The following is a 22079-nucleotide window of genomic DNA, read 5'->3' as shown; positions in this document are numbered from 1 at the left end:
GGCCGCGGGGGGGCCAGCACTTCTCCACGCCGGGAAGCGTCCCCAAACTCGGTAGTGCCCGGAGTACGAGGCTTTTCTTTAGAAACCAGAGGCTGTTCGGGTGTTGTTGCCTTGCTCTTTCAGTGTTACTGAGCGCGGCCGCACTGGTGCAAGGCAATTCTGTGATTAGAGCTTTGGGGAAGTCGAGTGTAGGTGCGCGTCTTGGAAACTGCGGAGACCGAGACCTCCTTCGGGAAGAGTCGTAGATTTGCAAATGAGGCGCCTCAGACATTTTTTGCCCTTCTTAACGGGACTGGGATGGACACCAGGTGGGGACAGGCACAACCCTACGGGTGGTAAAGAAGGCCTTGGGGGCTCTTAGGAATACTGGAGGTAGGGAGGCTTTCCTGTAGGTCTCCTCGCTGTGCGGCTTCCGAAGATGGAGTTTCTCACTCACAGGTGGAGGGATTGATGTAAGACTTCTGCAGTTGCGTATCTTCTCGCTCTTCCGTTGTATGACCTAAACAGTCATCCTTGTGGTTAGTGTTTGCCAAAAGGTCAGGTTGGTTACATCATGCTTTGGAGTTCCTGGAAAAAGGAGCCAAGAGTTACCTTTTATTCTAAAACACACTTTAGAAAAAATAAAGTATCACTTATAACCTCATTGCTTAGGCATCACATGCAGTTTTACTTAGTGTTTAGAAAGATAAAGGGCCTCTTTGAGCTCAACTATTACATAGAGTAAGTCACAAAATCGGGCTTGTCTACCAAATACAATTTTACTTAATATTTAAATTTAGTAGTTAACTGGTTTTTCAGTCCTGCTTAAGCTCTTATAAACCATCTGTCATTAAAAAAAAATCTCTCGGCATTCAAAGTACAGTGTATACTTAACCATTTCTTTTGTATCCTTGGAAGTGGATACAACCGACTTTAACTTAGGTTGTATCTATTTTGGGATATTTTCAGTTTTGCCTTACAGATAGCGTTGTCCGGATATTCTTAACTGGGAATGTAACTTAAATTTCTTAAGATTTACTAATTTTTTGGTTTTTTGAGACAGTCACTATGAAGTGCAGACTGGCTTTTAATTTGCCAATCTTCCTACCTCAGTCGCCAGAGTGCTGGGATTACAGGCATTGGCCAAGATTTATTAAAAAAAAAAAAAGATTCTAAGGTCATACTAGTCAGGTGATCATTAGTTTCTTGTTCTAATATTTGAAATGCATATATTATTTTATTTATTTATTTATTTTTTGTACCAGGGATCAAACTCGGGTCCTTTTGCTTGCAAGGCATGCAGCGGAACCACAGAGCTAAATCCCCTGGCCCTGTAATTTTATTTTTAAACTTTGCTTACCGGAGCCAGGAGACCTATGAAATGTGAAGTAAGGATTATGGGTATTAAAATGGAGTCCCGGGGACAGCTCCCTGTGAACCTGGGGTGAAGCTTTGAGAGGTACAAGGCTGCCTCTCTCAGATGAGGAGCTGTTTCAGGTGTTCTGAGAGTCAGTTGGTGCAAGTTAGATTACAGCAAGTGCATTTTCAATTTGAGTAAGAGGGTATTTTAAGAAGAAACAACTTGGAACTGTTCTCATAACTAGTCTTCCGATTAGAATTTTCATAAAAATGAGTTGTGTGTTAAAACCAAGTTTCACTCTCAGATCTGATCTAAAAATTCATAAAGGGAGAATTTTTACTATGACTTTTAACTTAAAAATCCAATTCTAAAATGCAAATGAACCCAAACTTAAGAGTTTTAGGACTGAGGAGAGACCTCTTTGAAACAGACTATTTCCTGTGATTTGCTATTGGGAATTAGACTGAATAGTTAAACATGTTTTTTTTGTATTTACTTCCTGGGCCTGTCTGAAGATTTGAAAATTGTTTGCAAAGACCAGAGTAGTTGGAAAGCTGTTAGTGTACTCATTTAATGTTTCTTACATAGTTAAGCACTGGCTGTGTATGAGGGATATGCCTTTTGTGTTTGTGGGGAAGGTACGTTAAATCTATCTTAAGCTTGTTTTATTTACTTATTTGCAAAACATTTTTTTGTTTTGTTTTTTTGAGACAGTCCCAGTGTGTAGTTCAGGCTGTCCTTCAACTCATTATGTAGCCCAGGCTGGCCTTGAACTCAAGAGTGCTTGGGACTACAGATGAGTGCCACCATGCCCAACTAATTGTTTTTAATATTGTATAGAACTGTCAGAGTTCCACACAAAGTGGAACCAAGACTTTTGGAAAACCCATGATCTTTTAAACCAGTACAGTATTTATAAACAGTGAAACTACTTCCATGACCTGTTTTCTCACATAGAAAGCTTTCTAAAGCTTGAAAAGTAGTAGTGTCAGCTCTGATTTATTTTTTCAGTGGCAGTTTTGAATTGAGTCTTGTTTTTTGTTTTGACATTATTTGGGACACAATTTTAAACTAAAAGAATACATGGACTATAAAATGTAAGACTTGTTAAAGAGATTTTTATTAACGAATTTATTATGAAATACTTCAGATAATCTTTAATTTGGAATAAAGTTTCTTTAATTTGGTCTGTGAAATGAACAGTGCATTTACTTATATTTAAAAAATTCATCACTATTCTGTAATTTGGGTTTTTAATCTTCCAGTGAGTAATTTAGCCTCAGAAATCCGTTATGAAGGTGGCTGCTGTTTGCACACAATCATATTTGACTTGAAGAATCCTGGTGAGAATGATTGAGAGGACGTAAGATTCGTTTACTAAATCTGGTTTGTTCTGGAAGTTACCTTAAATAGAGCAGTTTTGATAGTTGAATAAAAAACTCTATATATTTGTGAAAGGGACAGTGAAGAAAGAGAATTTAAGATGGCTAAGAGAATTATGCAGATAGGATTATCTTGTTCATTAAAGGCTAAAGTTAATCTGAGTTTGCTGTGAATGTTTTGTGGCTCTAACATTTTCTTCAGAAATTTGAAAATGGACACCGAGTTTGAATACTTTATTTAGGATGCATGAGAATTTATATTTACCTTTTACCTATGATTTTGCAGCAGATCTTTGGTTGGGGAGATAGACGGTGGAAAGGATGGTTTTTTTAATCTCCAGCCCAATGGTTTTTGTTTTTGGGTGATACTCGGCTTTTATTTTTTAAGTTGCAAACATTTGAGTACTGAGAAGAAAATACAGTGAGTGGTACCTCAGTTTATGAATTTAATTTCTTACATAATTTTGGAAAAGATGGCCACATTTGTGTTTTTGTGGGAAAGATGGCCGCGGTTGTGTTTGTCACCCGATACAAGAGTTTGCAAACAAAAACAAAATTTTGCCAAATGCTTTGGTTTGCAAATCATTGTTCACAAACAAAAGTGTTTGTGAACTGAGGTACCAGTGTATTTTAATTTTCATGTAAACTTAAAAAAATTTGGAGTTGAGAGTCCAAAATTTCTGAAAGGGTAGCAGTGTACATAAATATCAGTGAATTTCATGCTGCGGATTGGGAATCTTCTCCGTGGCCATATGAAATGAGGATGAGGGGAAGGGATACCTAGAATCTTTAATAGGCCAGTTCCTGTTCTTGTGCTCTGTCCTTTTTATATAATCTCCCCAACTGCAGTTTTGTAGTTAGACTTACTAAGAGAGCAGCTGTGTATTTGCCTGGAATTTCTTTGAGAGATCCTGAACTGCTTGCATTTTTCTGGAACACTGTGACCTTGGAAGCTACCCAGTACCCTGGCATGGGAATTTACCCAGCCATTTTTTTTGGTCTCTGTGTGCTGTAGCTTTGGGACTTCCTGAAAACCTCTTGGAAAGGCAGTATAAACCTTATAGTGATTGGAGAGAGCAGTTTTCAGTTGCATGAAAAACTGGGTGGGTTTGTCCTTTTCTTGCAACTCAAGACATAGCTTGGTCTTCATAGCAACAACTTGTAGAGGCTTGCCCAATCCTCCAGTGCCACCCCCATCAGATAACCACCTTTTCTCCATGAGTACAAAATTCTGAAGTCTGTGGCATTATTCCTCACTTGTGAAATAGAGGACCAGTTTGCTTGTGTTTTATCAATTTCAGAGCTAAACGCTTAATAGTGTGTCATGGGTTCTTACCACTCAGAAGACATTTGGGCCACCTTTATTTTTTATTTTAACCATCTTAGTATATAGGTTTGATAAAAGCTTAAAAAAGCAGAAGAGAAAAACAGACTCATCTTGATATTAAGATTAATGTACTTGGAAAGCTAAATTGCATTCCCTGTTCTGAATATCATTTAGTGAATTTTTATCTTAGTATGTTACTTAAATAAGGGCATAAATTCAATATGTGTTCTTTACTTTGGGTCATATACAGGAAAAAGAATCAAGTGAGAGCTCTGTGTGTGATTAGCCTCTGTAGCCCTGTTTTGGTTTTTGTTTTGATAATTTCTAAAGCTGTCCTCTGTGGTCATTAATCGCTAGGGCTAGGGTGGGGTTGGGGTGTGTATGGCTAAGCCTTCCCTTTTCTCAACTTTCCTTTGAGAAATCTTTTTTCATATTGGGCCTTGCTACATTGTACTGTCCTGGTCTTTCCCGCCATCTTTTTTTTCCCCCCAGTCCTGGGATTGAATTTAGGACCTTGCACTTGCCAGGCAGGCTCCGTGTCATTGAGCTACATCCCCGGCCCATTTTTCCTCAGTCTTGCTTCTTCTTTGCTTCACTTATTTTTCCTTTTCTTCTCCCCAATTGTAATAAGTATACCACAGGATTAATTGTAGACTTTTCTGGTCTTATTTTAGCTCCTTTATTACCCTGTGTTTCCAGTTTCCTGAAGGCTGTGAATTTCCTGCTTTGACCTTAAATTCAAGGTGTCTAAATCCAAACATATTTCACCTTATTCTCAGATAAGGTTCCATCGTGAGGTCTCCAAGTGGGTTAGTGGTCTAGTGTTAGTCTTTATTGTAGCTTTCAAACCTGCATTTTCTTTTCAGCATTCTCTTACATTATTTAGTGTCCCCAAATCTGTTAACTTTTCATTGAGTTGGCCTCCTGAGACTTAAATCTTCCTAGCCCCTGAACATTGCTTTAGGCTAAATCATATACTTTGTGCCTAACCTGACTGTCCCCATAACTTGGGTCATCTTGTGCTCCTACTGGAAAGCCTGTACATGTTGCTTGGTCTGCAAGGTCATGTCAGTTCACTGACTTCCAGTTTTGGCTTCTGCCCAGAGGAATTTTTGGCCTCTCTGAGAGATTGCCCGGTAATCTCTTAATTCATGCTGCTGTGTATTATAAGTTAACTTTAATGTCTGCATGTTTTGTTTTCTCAGGTATATTGTAAATACAGTATATTTGGTTAGGGAAAAAATTCTTCCTTGAATCATGAGTGTTTCATATTTCAGCTTCCCATGTAGCTAAGATTATTTTAGTGTGCATTATGTAAAAATAGTTAATTCTAAAGAACAGTGATTATTTTCATTAGGTGGTCAGACTATTTTTCCTTTTTATTTGTTGAATAATTACTGTGTAGAAAATGTTGTTCTAGGTGTTTCTGAATGATAGAAAAATCATTCAAATATAGATGAAGTAGGGAGAGTAGATGTGACATACAAGTAACTGTGGTACTTAGTAGGAATGGCTAAATGCCTTAGAGATAAATGAAGTTCTCTATTGGCCATTGAGCTGGTCCTTGAAAATGGGAGAATATTGCCCTAAGATTTCACTGTGAAATTTTTCAGACATTCATCAGCACACCCAAATCTAGGTTGTACTCCAACTATTTCATTGTGCTTTATTATATATAAGTGCATATTCATCTTCCCTTTCACAAATTCATCTTATTTTTAAAATTTGCTTTGGGGATTTGGTCTGGCATTCATGAAGGCATGGGGGGAAACATCAGTTTCTCTGAATGATGTGTGAAGTAAAGTCTGAAAGGTATAGGTTTGAGAATCTATTATTAGACTAAATTGTATATGTATTAAAACAACGTATTGGGGCCAGGGATTTAGCTCAGTGGTTCCGGCGCCTGCCTCGAAAGTGCAAGGTCCCAAGTTCGATCCCTGGTACCAAAAAAAAAAAAGAAGTGTTATAGATAGTGTTTTTCTGTCAAACTCTTATCTTTGCATTCACAATATAAGAAATATGAAAATAAGACTGCGTTTGAAATTTTAAAAATGCACCTCCCCTCCCCATGGTGTTGGGGATCAAACCCAGGGCCTTGAGCATGCTAGGCAAGTGATCTACCCCTGAGCTATACCTCTGGCCCAAAACCTAACTTCTTAGGAACACACCCCTGTAAATACAGAGACCTATGGAATGCAGTTGAAAGCCAGTGTATTGCATTTGATTTTAAAATTGATTATGTAGAATTTGCTAATACATGGAACAAATTATATAATTGACATTGTGAATTGTTGACATTTACAAAACATTTAGCCTTTTGCTTGATCTGTTCTTCAAAATTAACTTTCATGCTCAGTCACCCAGAAGCAGAGTGGTTCAAAGAAAGATTATGATTAAACTTTATTTTTTTGAGATAGAGTCCCACTTCGTATTTAAGATTGACCTTGAACTCTGTATGTAGCTCACTCAGCTTCAAACTCTTCCTGCGATAATACTGCCTCATCCTTGTGAGTGCCAAGATTATAGGTGTGCACCACCAAGCCCTGAGATAAAACAGTTTTTATCTTTGAGAAAACCAGAAGTTCTGAACTGATGTTAGAAAGATCAAAATACAGTTAAGGCAATTGTGAGGAAGTTATGTTGGATTAAAAAGATGTTTCAAAATTTAAATGTCAGTTCTAATATTACATTAGGTAAATGCTAGATATCCTTGCTAGCCTTCTAATTGTTTTTTTCTTTTTCGGTACCAGGGATCAAACTCAGGACCTTGCACTTTCGAGGCAGACACTGAGCTAAATCCTTGGCCCTTGTCATGTATTTTTAATTCAAGTTCAAGAATAAAGAGTAGAATGAACTATATCAGATCCAGAGGCTGTTAAATATGAATAGGCCAAACTCCAGATTGATGTCAGACAGACAAAACTGAATGAATCAGAATACTTGGAATGAGTCTGACTACTTTATCATAAACCAAAAGGTTTATGCAATAAAAATTGAATTGTGGCATATCAAGAGGCATAAATCAGATTTATTAAAATTTAGCCATTTAAAAAATAACAAATATTGAAAGTATTTTACTAGCATGTTTGTACCTGGAAGTGGCAGACATTATTTTATTTGAAAGATACTGCAGGAGGATAGAAGACAGTCAAAACAAAAATATACTGAAAGTAGGTGTCCTTTGGGCCGGGGATTTATTTAGCTCAGTGGTTCTGGCACCTGCCTTGCAAGCTCAAGGTCCGGAGTTCGATCCCCGGTACCAAAAGAAAACCCCCAAAAAACCACTGAAAAGCCCACTACTGTGAGGTTTTATTAAACGTATATGTTCCCTCTAATATGAAGAAAATACTTTTAAGAGCATGTCAGATAGTATCATATTTTTATGATTGTTAATGATACCAGGCTAAACGAGTCACAATCAATTAGAAAATAATAGGGAATTGGTCAGTCTAACTTTTTAAACCATTTTTAGCATTTGTAGATCCAGTAAAGTTCAAAATTACAGCCTACCTTTGGTCTTTTCATTCTGTAAGTTCAGAAATACTATGTAAATCCTTCACCTGTGTATCATCTTGGTTCTAACTTGGAAGGGAAAAAGTACAGGGTCTTCTTCAGAGAGAAGTAGAAGTCAGTTTGTGGATGTGTGGGGGAATAGAACATTTCTTCCAAGGTAGCCTGTCACTTGTGACCATCGCCAGGTGAGTTCTTTAATTCTTAGAGAGGGTGAAGACTAGTCTGCCTTCACAGAGAAGTGTGCCACCTCTACTGTATTTTATCTCACTGGTCTAAATGCACCATGTCTGCTCTGGGGAAGTATGTGCTATGCCTCCAGCAAGCCATACTTGTCTTATACATCTGTGGCCAGTCACATATGGAAATCCTGAGGCTGCCACTTTTCTTATTTGGTTCCAGTATCACTGTATAGATCTCTGAGAAAAAGAAAAATTTTTTGTTCCAGTATATATTCCCCCTAGATAATGTTTGCCTTAATTACAGTGTCATTCTTTGTGTGGTTTCAGTTACAGAACTGGTCCTAGTGACATACCCCAAGACCTTAACTGCCAAGAAGGTACTGGCTGACTTCATCTGATTCAGATGAAGTAGTGCTGAGAAAAAGGTGGGAAGAGAGGCGCAGCCTGTTTCTGTTTGTGCACTTTTGTTTGATTAAAGACATTTCTCGGGCAAACAGGTTTTCCCTCAGTTGCTATTTGTCACAAATCTGGAAAATTGGTTATGGTTTCATTAGTCTCTACTTTCGTTGTAATAGAAATTTGATAGTCATCTAATCTGTGAAAAAAGTGTTTTTGTATTTTTAACTGTGTTGCCTCATCTTGAAGTTATTAGAGTACTGTCTTGGCCCTGCTATGAGGATCCTCCATTATTGGTTTGCTTAGATAAAAATTTGAAAACAGGGGCCTGGGATTTAGCTCAGTGGTTCCACCGCCTGCCTCGAAAGCACAAGGTCCTGAGTTCAATCCCTGGCACTAAAAAAAAAAAAAAAAAAAAAAATTGTAAATAGTTGAATGAACCTGGTATCAGCGGATCTGAGTGGTTGCCTTTTGTAATTGCAGTAAAAAAGCCAAAGAGTGGGATTAATCCTATAAGTTATATTTGGGGCTCAGGTAAGAGAGGAGCCTAAGGAAGGCAAGGGGAAGGGGGAAATTGGTTTGGATTAGGTGAGAGGATAAAGAAGATCTTTTCAGTGGCTTGCTATTCGGAAGAGTTAGCTGAGCCCTGGAGGCACTGAGCCTTGCCTCCTCAGTGTCTGCCCCACACCAACAATTTTCTTTTCTTAATGTAGAAAATAAGTGCTCTCTTCCTCTAGTATCATGCCTGAGAAGATTGCCAAGCAATTTCTGAGGAAAGTCCCTTCTTGTCTGAGAGTTCCTCACACATGTGGAGAATCTTACCTTTCCTGGGTAGCAAGGATAGGAGTGAAAAGACACACTGTTTTCTTCATCTGAAAAGAAATGTATTTAGACTTTAAGTCTAATTTGGAGAAATTATAATTGAATCACCAGCTTACCAGGTTTATATTGTGTTGTTCTTCAAAGCTTGAAAACAAAACCACATATGTACAATATTTGGTAATGGTCTGTACAAATAAGTGGTCGAGTACTTGAGACAATTTGGTTGCTTGTAAGGAAAGTCAGGAAATAAATGGTTTGCATATGATTTAACTAGAGACCTTCTTTTGGCAAGATTCTTGAAGTAGTAATGGCCGTAATATGGAATTCATTGTATTGTGTTGATAAGAAAATATTTTTTAGTTAATTTCCTCTAACTTGTAACTGTAGGGTTGCATAAGTAATATCACGACAGGTGCATTTATTCACCATAATATTGTATCAGAGATGATGTAGCATCAACTCTAGTTGTGAGGTTTAATTTGCTGTATCAGTTTGTCACACTAGTGAGTTTCAGTGTTAGGCTTTAGCCCTGGATTACTGTTCTTTGAATAAAGGAGCAAATCAGCTCTCTTTAAAGCAAGAATTACAGTTACCTCATCTGTCTGTATCAGGGACCTCCTCAAGGGCTGGCAGGAAGGAAGGGGGGGAGGAGAAGGGAACTGAGAGAACTTGTAAATATCAGCTGAGATTGTTTATGTACCTGGTTCCAAGCTGGTTGCAGCTCTCTAAACTTGAATGGAAACATTCTCTCCAAATGAGTAGGTTGGCAGGCCTACGTGCAACAAATGTGAGAACTTCCTGTGGACCACTGTACAGAGTTTTCCATAATCTGTGTGACCGACTGGGTCTCTCTCCTTTATTTAGAATTTAATTTTCTCTGTTGGCTCATTGTGTTATTTGCAAACATTGAATGTGAAAGGTTCCTGTATTCACTCTTCTGTTACCTGTGTGCTTGTGCTTGAATTTGCAAAATTGGTGAAATACAATTCATTCAGAATTCTATGGGTCCTGGATTTATATTTATTATACGTACTTGTATTACCATGGAGGCTTTCAGATTCCGTATAACACCAAACACTCAGGATTTGACGTCTTTACATTTTAGAGAGGGTCTAAAATGGTCTTTTGCCCCCCCCCACCCCTGAAATGTTTGATAAAGTTAAGAATGAATGCTAAGGAAATTTTGCATTAAAAGAATTCTTGTAATTGAGTGTATTTTTGTGATCGGCACCGTTAGTTTATAATTGATGCTTTTCTACCTGTGGCACCACTGCCGTGTAGCTCTTCTCATGTACTATTTTATTCCTGCAATGCTGCTTTAAAGAGCTTTATATTTCTTCTTTTTTTTTTAATTGTCCGAGACGGGGTCTCACTATGTAGTCCATCCTGGCCTTGAACTCGCTGTATAGCCCAGGGTGGCCTGGAACTCATGGTAATCCTTTTGCCTTAGCCTCATGAGTGCTGGGATTTCAAGTGTGTGTCACCATGCCTGCAAGAGCTTTATATTTCTTAAACTGTCATTTTGACACCTTTGACCTGAGTTATACCAAGAACATGCTAAAGTTAAAAAGAAAGCAGAAAGATTATTTAGATAAAAATTTAAAAGCATGATTATCACAAGCTTCAAGAGTTACCCTGTCTGCTTTTGAGGAGTTGAGTGGAATTAGCTCTGTCCTTATGTTGGAGAAGTGGTCCCCCATGCTCTGTCATCACCAGATCAATTTGCCCTTCCACTAATGCTTAGCCTGAAATTCTCCCCTGGCTGCCTTACTCAGAAGCACATACTCATTCATAATCTGTTCAGCATAGTTGAGTTTTTAAACCCCTTAAAAAGTCGTTTGAATGTTACAGTTTGTGCTGTTGCCTTTTTAGTGTGTAATATTTTAAGGTTGAGGGTGTAGGAAATACAGAATAAAATGGAGACAAAATATTGATTCAGATGTAGCCTGTATTTATGCTGAATATTTTCCCCCCAGACTTTCAGAAGGTACATGTCTGATTTCACTATTCATTTATTTGCATGCCTTATAAATTATATATATATTACTTTGTTTTTTTAAGACAAGGTCTTGCTATGTAATTCAGACTGGCCTTGAACTCACTGTGGAGCCCAGGCTGGCCTGGAACTCTAGGCAGTCCTCTTGCCTCAGCTTCTTGAGTGCATGTGCCACCACGCCTGGCCCATAAATCATATTTCTAAGAAAAAAGGTTAAAAGTAGTTATTGTGTTATGTGAACCTACTGAACAATGTAAATGATTTTGGGTACATCAAATGTTGGTAATATTCAAGGAGGACCCTATTTAGTATCTTTAGTGATGAAAGTGTAGAGACATTTTAAAGAAGCTCTTAATGGCTGTGGATTAACCATGATTTCTTCCTGAGTTTATATAAAAGAGGCAAGAAGGGGAAACATTTGCAAATGGAAACATTTCCAACCATAGATGTCATGAGCAGAAATCTATTCTGTAGGGACTACTTGGGGACCTTCAATTAAGCCTCTTTTACACTTTGACCCCATTTGTATTTCAAATGCTGTAACTTATTTTAAGGTATACTAGAATGAAGAAGAAAGTAAGTCAGAGGGAAAAATGAAAATTGAAGCACTTTGGTCTCTTAAGGTTAATAGTCTTAGTCACATGTCCTGTTAAGTCTGTTTCTGTGTGTCTGGCTGAGATTATTTCAGGGTCTCACTTAAAAAAGTGACTGACGTTTATTAGACAAACTTTAGTCTGTGAGGGGCCTTTTGCAGAAAAGCTAACCTCTGCTGGGGGAGGTGCCCCTGCTCCCTCAGGTTGCTGTTTTGTTACTGTGGCCTAAAACAAGTTAGCAGTCACCTTCCTTCAAACTTGCACAGGGCACATCCTGTCCATGGCCTGTTGGATCATAGCAAATCTCGTTTATTGTGCAATCAAATGTTACTAGGATAGCATACCTCTCTCTGGTTAGAAAACTTCATTTAATGCCCTCTTCTGTCTTTCATCATGTGAAAGCTTTTGGGTTTATAGTTACTCACTCTGACTATAAATATATTAGTAGCATTTTGTTTTGGCCAATTATGGGCATGACCTTTGATGTCCTGCTAGACTATGCCTGGGAATGTGACATCCTTCTATTTGGATGGAATTCCCTTGTTTTGTTTTCTGTGATAGTGTGGGGGAAATACATATTTTAGCTTTATCAGCCAGAGGTGGAGCAAGAATGGAAAAAAAGTAAAATTAGAATGCATAAAGGGTATTGATTGCTTTATTTCTGCTGGGTGTGGTTGAATTAGCATAGTTTTATAGAAGTCTGAGACTATGAAATTATTTAGTCCAAAATGCTAAGAAAATGCTATAAGCATGTTTGGTTTTTCTTGGATCTGGATCTTTTTTCTTTAAACTAGACATTTTAGGGTCTTTGAACTGTTCTGTGCTTGCACAGAAGTATTGTCATATCTTGTTGATTCCTCTACTATTCCTATATATACCAATAGCTGAGAGGACCTGCAAAAAGAAACCCATCTCTTTCCTTTTTTGGGGGTACCGGAGATCGAACACAGGACCTTGTGCTTTCGAGGCAGGCACTGAACCACTGAGCTAAATCCCTGGCCCCCTATCTCTTTCTTTCTCCTTGAGAAAGGGTAGTGTTTTGCTGCTACTGAGAATTTACATTGTGATTGTTTCCTCACTGTAATCAGAACTACAATCAACAGTTATTCTTTTGAATTATCGTAGAGTCCAGATATGTAAAAGTGGGAAGAAATTATGGAAGCCGGAGTTTTTACAGTATTTTCCTTTTTAAAAGTTAAAAAAGTCAACTTTTGTTGTAAGTGCTTTAAACAGAAAACTCCAGTTTCCTCACATCACACTTTTTGTTCATTAATTTTTTCATTTCCCATCTAAGGCTGATGTCCAGGGTAAAGTAGTTGAAAGTGTTGGTCTCAGAGAGTGTGCTTTGTTTTCAGCTGTGTTCTAAATGTGTAATACTACATGTGTAATCTTCCAGGATTTTGGCTGTACAAATCTGAATGGGTTATATTAAAAAGGATTCTTTTTGATCAGCCTCTTCCCTTCTCTACATTTTAATCTCCCTTTTGCTTTCCTTCTCATTATCAGCCTCCTCTTTTAAAATTTTGATTTGAATAAATTGTGCTGACCTATTAATGTAAATTAAGTAAAAAGTTTCTTTAAAGGTCATTGCTAATTGCTGATGTGAGTTTTATGTTCACTACAACAACCCTACTGCTGCCTTTGGAAATGGTCATTAAATTATTAATAAAACTGATCCCATTCAGAGGTATTTGGTTTGGTTTTTTTTCACCAGAGGTATTTGGAAGTAGAGGATTTATTGTCTGCTAATGACTGACAAGCTATCTGTAGAGTTCTCTTGAAGTTGTGGCATTCCCATTAGTTCCCTACTTCTTGGGTTTTAGCTCTTGAGTTTTTTGGACTGTGTAATAGAAGGTAAGAGTTGTAGAGTTCTAGTTTGTACATACTTAGAAACTCACTTGTTTGGTTGTCACTTTGTTTGGTTGGTCATTTGGAGATTTAAAGAGTTGCCATCTCCACACTGTTAATAAGCTTCTTTCTATATTGAGCCTATGATTTCTCCTCTAAAATTTCCCCTCTCCTCATCCCAGACTTGTTTCTTGTTCTGGATTTGGGAACTACGTTGAATTAACTTGATATATTATCCCTTTAGACAAATGAAACTGATTCCCTAACTCGTTTTCTCCAGTCAGCCCTAACATACTAATAAACTGCTCAGAGGATCCATTTATTTTGCAGTACTGAGGATTGAACCCAGGGAGTACTGAGCTACATCTCCACTCTTTTTAGTTATATTTTGAAACAGGGTCTTGATAAATTTGCCTGGCTGGTTTTGAAGCATGTGATCCTGCCTCTGCCTCTTAAGTAGCTGGGATTATAGGTTGTATCATCATTCTGAAGTGAGATGTAGGGTCCCAAACAGATTTCTGCATGGGGAATGACTATAGTGGGGTTAATAGTATCCTTGTCCAGCAACACCAGGCTTCTGGTAGGGTGGCCTGAGAAACCTTGTGCCGGCTCTTAGTTGCTGTGTTGAACTTGAACATGGAAGACAGGGTATAAGAGTGCAAGATTATGGAGGTCTGTGTATCTTCTAGCCAGTGTTTGAAGAGTAGTGGTTATATGTTTCATATACTGTGTATGAATGCTCAGTATGAGCCCTAATGCAAGGCCCAAGAATAACTTAGGAGAGTGAACTAAATTGAAGCCATGATGTGTAGCTTACCTTTTTAAGCTAAAAAATAAAAAATCTATAAATGTTGACATGTCTTTGATTTCTTTTTTTGAGAGGGTCTTGTTATGTAGTCCAGTCTGACATTGGACTCCCTGTGTAGCCCAGGCTGGCCTTGAATTTACCATCCTTTGTCTCAGCTTCCCAAATCTTGGGATTACAGGTGGGTGGCACCACACCAGAATGACTGCAGTATTACTAACTTCAGTTTTTCTGGGAAGTAGCATCTTTGAATTGGGTATGGGAAAGGAAGGAAATTATTTGCTACTGACAATTTGGCTGTATAGATAAAAATATCTACTGAATCTGCATCTGCATGGTCCATCCATTTTTTTGTTTGTTTGTTTTCTTTTTTGTTTTTTTGAAATGGGTCTTGATATGTAGTTCAGGCTGGCCTTATCCTCCTGAGTGCTGGGTTTACAGGTGTGCACCACTCCACCCTGCTATCTTGTCTCTTCCCGTGACATGTAGTTTATATATATTGAGTTTTGGAAAAGGGGAACCAGAAACTTACAGAGAGTGCAGGGTAAGTAATCCAGAGTCTTTTCAGTGTTGTTTTAGGCATGCATTGTCCTCAGCTGTTCTCCTTGGGGTCTTTGTTCTTTTCCATGGTAAATCTTGAACTATCTCTAACCATAGAGATTAGCAGATTCTACAGCCTTCCTGTTTCATCTATGTTGAATGCTAAAATTACCAACTTTAAGAGGGATAGTGTTGCTTGCCTTAACATTCTGAAGTTCTTAATTTAAATTTCTGGCCTAGAGAGTATGAGATTATGGACTGAAGAAGTCTCTTATGTTAGTAAAATGAGTTAAAATCCTCAGGGTGGTTTAATTTTTGTGCTTGAATGAGGACAGTGCTACCTCTATGTTTTAGGTGAATAATTCCATAGACATTTTGTATGTTGAGATGACGGGTTTGACCCAGTCAAGCCAGGCTCTGTGTAATTAGGATCTCTACTGCCCGGGCCTGTCAGCTCCTGTGAACCACTCTGGAGTGCCAATGCCAGCACTATCTGTGTTACCTGGTACCCTGGGACTCCTGGGCAGGTCTTCTTATGTCATGAAGTTTTCTCCAGCTCTACTTGGGATTGGCTCTCATTCTCTCTGGTTTATCAGCAGCTCTTTTCATTCCCTTGGTCCTTTTCCCCCCACTAAATTTTTTCTCTCTGAGGCAGCAGATTCCCACTCAATGTTAGTCCACATGGAAGCTGTGCTTACTGGGCCCCCTTGGGGTACAGTCAGATGGGGTCAGGTGGGTGAGGAAGTCTAGTTGTAGTCACAGATTGTTCAGGATGTGTTTTAGTCTCCTGTCTCCTTTTCCCACCTGTAATTGTGAGCAGTATCAGTTAGCCTGGCAGTGGTCAAGTGTTCATGAAGCATACTTGGAAGTCCTTGTACTAAAGGTGCTGGTTAGAAATATTTTCTAGTATGCTCTGGCAGGGTCCTTAGATCACCAGGGTGTTCCAAAACCTGTGTTAGGATCACCTCAGAACTATCAGAATTCCCTCTAGTATTTGCTTTTCGTAATGCCCCCATGAACTTAACCCATACCTGTAATTTTGCTACACATATTAGGAGTTTTAGGTTCTGCTTCTAGGTTGCTAAACAGATAATTCATATTTAGACAAGTCAAATCACTGCTGTATTAGCATCATCATCTTAAAGTGGGGTTAATGATACTGTTGGGAAGTACCTGTAGGACAAGTTGAGGTTCTCTGAGCAAGGAGCTATATAATTAAGACACATTACATAGTTTAGTGTTAGCCACAAAATGAGCTTAAAAATGAGAGGACTTAAAAATGGGCTTAAAAATGAGAGGACCTGAGAATCTGGGGCTTTCATTTTTTTATATATAGGCTTCATGGTTATACTGAGTGTTTAAAAAAACAGACCCAGAGACAGGTGTGGTGGCATAGTTGTGTAATCCCAGCACTTGGGAGGCTGAGACAGGAGGGTGTCAGATTTGAGGCCACCTAGGGCTACATATTGAAGTGCTGTTTCAATTTGAAAATAAAAAACTGATCAGAATCAAAGAAATAATCCAAACACATAGATCTAGATCAATCTTTTCTTGTATTTCTGTAGCAAGCACTCTAGGAGATTAGTGTTGTTTCTGTGCTTTGGAAGAACTCCTGATGGGCTGGGGGAATATTTGACAGCAAGAAAAAGCACAGTCTAAGATTGTATATAGGCTGGTGTGGTGGAATGTAAGAGGAATGGTCCCAGCTACTTGGAGAGGCTAAGGTAGGAAGATGGCTCAAGCTCAGGAACTTGAAACCAGTCTGGGCAACCATAGTGAGACTGCCATCTGGAACCCCAAAACCAAAAACTATATAAACTGATGACAATCTTCTGAGTTATCTTGGCTTTATGTAATTATACCTGGAGAGAATTGTACCCAAATGTTAGTATTTGGCTACATTTAGATTGTAGAAGCATGGGTAAGTTACCCTTCCTGTATAGCAAGTGCTTTTAATAGAAATGTTCTTTGTAGGGGGGATGGGGAGGGACTTTGCACTGAACTATATGCCTCATATCATCCCGTTAGCCTTTTCAGACAAGGTCTTGCTAAATTTCCCAGGCTGGGCATAAACTTGTGATCCTCTTGCCTCAGCCTCCCAAAGTGCTGGGATTACAGATGTGTCCCACTGCCACACCCAGTGCATTAAGATTTTTGAAACGAGAAATGCAATTTGTGGATTTCTGGCTTTTTCTTGAGAGAATTTAAGCAAGAGTTGAAATTGGCGATAATAAATTGTACTATTAAAGGGAGGAGAAGTGTATTTAGACTCTGGGGTCAACTTTATGTGCTAGGCCAGGAGACAGGATTGAGGGGATGTGTTGGGATTTTGAAGGTCTAAATTTGCTGTGATATATGTAGAGACAGGCATGAGAGATACCTTTTCACATGTCATTGCACAGGTGATGACAGCATGGTCGAGGGAAGTGCACAGCACATTGTAAACTCATTTTGAGAACTAGATTTTGATTGCAGTTGCTACACATGTTGGCAATTCTTAGGAATACACAAAAAGAAAATCTATAGAATTTTACCTGTTTTTCAAACTAGTGATGTTTTTGTTATAAACATGGCAGCTATTTATATGGGATGAAACCCAGGGGTGCCAGTGAACTACATCTCCAGCCCTTTTAATTTTTTGAGACAGGGTTTCACAAAATTGCCTAGGCTGGCCTCAAACCTGAGTACCAGAGATTACAGGCAGTACATGTGCCACTGTGCCTGACCTTTGTGTGTGTGTGTGTGTGTGTAGTGTCATGTCCATCTCAGGGTTTTGTGAATACTAAGGAAGGCTCTACTACTGAGCCTTATCCTCAGCCCCCAAAATAGCTAATAATTATTGTATGCTTAATAGGCCAGGCATAGCTGTAAACGTTAAACATATAAGGTAGATATTATTGTTTCCAATTTTTAGAGGAGGTAAATCAGATACAAAGTTAAGTCATTTGTTCAGCACAGAGCAGCAAGTTATGGAATGGAGATGACAATGAATGTTTTAGGATTCTGACTCTTAACTGCTTTGTTGTTACATCAAAGAGAGTAATTGTCTTTGGAATCTTGGTGGGAAAAACTAAGACTTAATGTACAATTGGAAATTCTAAGGTAAGATAAAATGAATGGATAATCAGTTAATGAGCAGAATCGAAACATTGCATGTACTGATAGTCCTTACAGTTTTACTTTGTTTCCCATTGCTTAACCAGATTTTAATCTTTTTGGTGCTGGGATCAAATCAGAGGCCCCTGTGCAAGAGAAGAGTACCAAGTAGGTGCCATACCACTGACCTACACCCCCCAGCCCTGAACTAGACTTTGAATTTGAAAAAGTATTTTGATATAATGATGCCTTAGGTTAATGAATCTTTTTTTTTTTTCTTAAGAGGAGAAAAGTTCAGGTGCATTTGTGATGATGATAGATGAGCAGTTGGGAGGAGTTGACTGGGTGATCCAGTCATGGTCCATAGCACAGTGAAGAGGTGCTCATGGCTTCTTCAGGAGATGAATGGGTGGGCTCTAGTCGGCTCCAGTGTCAGTTCTGTCACTCCCTCCACAGAGTGCTTAGAGAAGGAGGAAGAGTATTTTGCTGTCGCAGGGTCTTAGATCTACTTTTGTTGATTCAAAGTGGGGGAGTGACAAATAGAAATAACAAATAGTAAAGCAGGTGTGATGGCTCACATAATCCCGGCATGCTGGGAAGCTGAGGCAGGAGGATTGCAAGTTGGATTCCAGCCTGGGCAGTTTAGTGACTTAGTAAGATCTTTCTCAAATGAAAACAAGAGCTGGGCATGTATCTCAATATGAAGGCCCTGGATTTAATCCCCAGTCCTACAAACAAACAACAAAACACTGACCCATTTGGACAGAAAGGACTTCGATTTTAGGGTAAGCTTGGGCTTTTAATAAAGCAATGAAACCTTTTAAGGAACAAGGTCAAAATGAAATTTTTAAACTGTTGTCCACATGTAGCGTTTTACTAAATGCTACATAGTCATTCCTATTTGATACTATTGCCATTGTACAGATAGAGAACCAAGACCAAAGGAGACTAAATAACCTGCTTCCAACTATGCTCTTGGTTTTGGTTAGCTGTGAGATTCAAAATGTGGAGAGCCAAAGCTTCCCTTTTCGCTAGATCATCAGTTGGTTTGTTTGACTCCTGGGCATCCTTGTATTGAAAAAGTCTTTGGTTTTTTGTTTTGGAAGACGCATGGACAGAGTGATGTGATTCAGAGGCAATGATAGCCTGGCTTCAGAGTTATAAATGGCCTGGCTTAGGGGCCCACTTTCAAATAATGCCTATCCTCCCTTTCTTTTCCATATAGCCTTTAAAAATGAAGTCAGGTCATAATGATTCCTTCTTTTGAATCCTTTTACATACATTACTGACCCAATGAAATGGGTCTCATTAGCTTTTTTTTTCCCATTAAGTTTATTGGTACATTTTAGGTATAAAATACAGTTACATTCATCATTGGGATCTTGTACCATTACATGAGTATCTTGGTTCTTATTTTTTTACCCCCCTGCCCTCCCTTCACCTCCTCCACCCTTCCATATTTGCAAAGACTTTGTTTCCATTTTTTTTTTTTGGTACCGGGGATCGAACTTGGGTCCTTGTGCTTGCGCAGCAGGCGGCGAAACCACTGAGCTAAATCCCTAGCCCCTTGTTTCCATTTTTTTCCTTTTCTCATATTTTTTCTTTTCCCTTCCCCTCCCACTTCCCCTGCTCCTTTAGACCTTTTCTTCCTATTACTCAATATCAGTCATACATTTTTAAAATTACAGTACCAACATCTAGGAGACATTACCACAGATTTTACAGAATTTAAAAGGATATAGAAAGCATATTACTACAGTCTTTTTTGAAATAAATTTGATAACTTCTAAGAAGTACCTTGGAAGGCAAATTAATGAAACTAACTCTGGAAATGTAAAATTTGAATAGCACCTATTAAAGAAAGTTCCCAGCTTGAAAACCTACTTATATGACAGCAACAGGCTCATATACATTTTAGCTGATAAATTATATCAAACATTTAAAGCAGAAAAAAGGAACACTGCTCCCCTCATTTTAGGAAATCAACATTGTGCTAATCCTAAAACTGGATAAAGATAATAGAAGAAAAAAGTATGAACATAGATAGAAATTTGTTTAACAAAAACTATTAGAAGTCAGATCTGGCAGTATGTAGAAAATGGTTTTATTACAGGGATGGCAGTGTTGGTTCAGTATTGGAAGATCCACCCCCAAAAGTCATCATTTTAACAGAGAAAAGGAAAAAGCCATATGATCCTGTCACTAGTTGGAGAAAAAGTATTGGACTAAATTCTACAGCTGTTCATGGTAAAAGCTATTAGGAGACTAGAAGTAGAACAGAACCTTCTCAACAGATTAAAGACATGTACTCCATACTTCCAGCAAGAACGCCTTATATGAATGGAGAAGATACAATGCTTTCTCCTTAAGGTGGGGAACAAGGACAGATATGCCTACTCTTCATCTGTCCATTAAACTTTGAAACATAGGCCTAAACCAAAATAGTCTGGCAATAAAAATAAACAAATAGGGCCGGGGATTTAGCTCAGTGGTTCTGGCACCTGCCTCGCAAGCTCAAGGTCCCAAGTTAGATCCCCGGTACCAAAATAAATAAATAAATAAATAAATAAAAATAAATAGCATAGGATTGGCAAGGTAGAAGTAAAATCTTTATATGTAGATGAAATGATCATCTACAGAGAAAATAGTAAGAAATCTCTAGGAGCCCCTAGAACTTGTATTTGAATTTAGCAGGATTAGAAAACACAAGATATATATAAAAATTCAGGTCTGTGTGTACTTGCTATAAATGAAGAATTGGATATTGAAATTTGAAAGTTATGTAGGAGTACAAAGGACCTAGAAAAGTAAAAAGAAAAAAAAACAGTGTTGGAAGATGTTTATTACCTAATTTTAAGACTTCCTACAGTAATCAAGGCAGTGTTGGTGTAAGGAAAGACATGTAGATCATTGGAATAAAACAGAATCTAGAAATAGGACCACATATATATGGTCCACTGAGTTTTGAAAGATTATTTAACATTAACATTTTATAGAATATAAATTCAATTCAAGAACAGAGGAAAAGATGGTGTTTTCAGAAAATGGCACTAGAACACCTGGTATTTGTATATAAAAAATTAACCTCAACCCTTTATTTCCATACATAAAAATAACTTGAAAGGATCTATGAACCTAAATATGAAAGCCTAAAAGTATAAAACTTTAAGAAGAAATTATAAGGGAAATATTTTTTTTTCTTGATACAAAATAAGATAGATGTATAAATTATCCTGGCAAGCATAACAATGTTACAAAGTGCCAAAGGGGGAGAGGTCAGTGTGGGCTCCACCAGTGCCAGTGCCAGTGCTGTCATGGACAACGGATAGGTTCCTGGCAGTTCATTCTGGAGTCAGTGAACTCTCCAGGTGGGAGGATGAGAGCAGCTCCCACCACTCGGCCTTCATGACACAGAAGTTGAAGGTACCATAGGCATTGGGCGTATCCTGCACTTCCACAGCAATGCCCAGCTGCCTCATGGCCTGCAGCACCGGGGAATGCAGCCTCTCGGTCCTGTTTCCAGTGCCCACCGCAACGATCTGTATCCTGGGCTCCAGCTTCCAGAAGAGGGAGAAGCTCTCTTTGGTGATATCCCGGTGGGATCCTACGTTCCACTGCAGCACGGAGTTCGGGAGCAGGGCACACGGCCCCAGCACTCGGCTTCCACTGACCGTGAAGCCGCAGATGCTGTAGCTTTCCATATACATGGCTCGCGGGAGCTCGCGCTGCAGCAGAGAGATGTGTGTCCGCTGTTCACAGCTCGTCCTCTGCGGGCAAGAGTCGGTGCCAGCGCCCTGGGGTCCGGAGCAGCCCGGTGCGCAGGCCGCGCGGTGCGAGTTGCGCCCCAGGCAGACTGCGAAAGGCGAAGGCGGCAGCCATGGCTGCTGGAGCACCGGGAAAATGTTAAAGAATTTAGGGTAGGTAAGAATTTCCTAGGATACAAAAAACATGATGTGTAGAAGAAAGAAACTGATAAATGAGATTCCATCAAAATTTAGAACTTTAAATGACATCGTTAAGAAAATGAAAAGTAGTCCTTAAACAGACCGTGTTTATAATGCATATAATCTATGACCAGAATATATAAAGAACTCTTACAGCTCATTAATAGACAACCCAATTAAAAAGTAGACACAAGAAGATAATAAATAGCCAGTACATCACCAGGAAAGGTGTGCAACCCTAGAATCAGAAAAATACTAATCAGTATAATAACAAGATTGAATTATACACTCATTAGGGA

At 38.7% G+C, this 22079-nt stretch overlaps 1 protein-coding gene and 1 pseudogene across 1 annotated transcript in view; one reads left to right on the top strand and one right to left on the bottom strand.

Annotated features, from left to right (window-relative positions):
- Foxo1 (forkhead box O1) overlaps nt 1–22079 on the top strand; it is a 113231-nt gene that overhangs the window by 1816 nt on the left and 89336 nt on the right. The gene's annotated exons all lie outside the window — the stretch shown is intronic.
- On the bottom strand, nt 21149–21715 carry LOC147821718 (NADH dehydrogenase [ubiquinone] 1 alpha subcomplex assembly factor 3 pseudogene; annotated as a pseudogene).

The sequence above is a fragment of the Heterocephalus glaber genome, unplaced genomic scaffold, assembly GCF_053883595.1.
Source record: "Heterocephalus glaber isolate CG9 unplaced genomic scaffold, H.glaber_assembly_v1.0 deba00001720, whole genome shotgun sequence".
Lineage (NCBI taxonomy): Eukaryota > Metazoa > Chordata > Mammalia > Rodentia > Bathyergidae > Heterocephalus > Heterocephalus glaber.
This window is presented reverse-complemented; position numbering and strand designations above follow the sequence as displayed.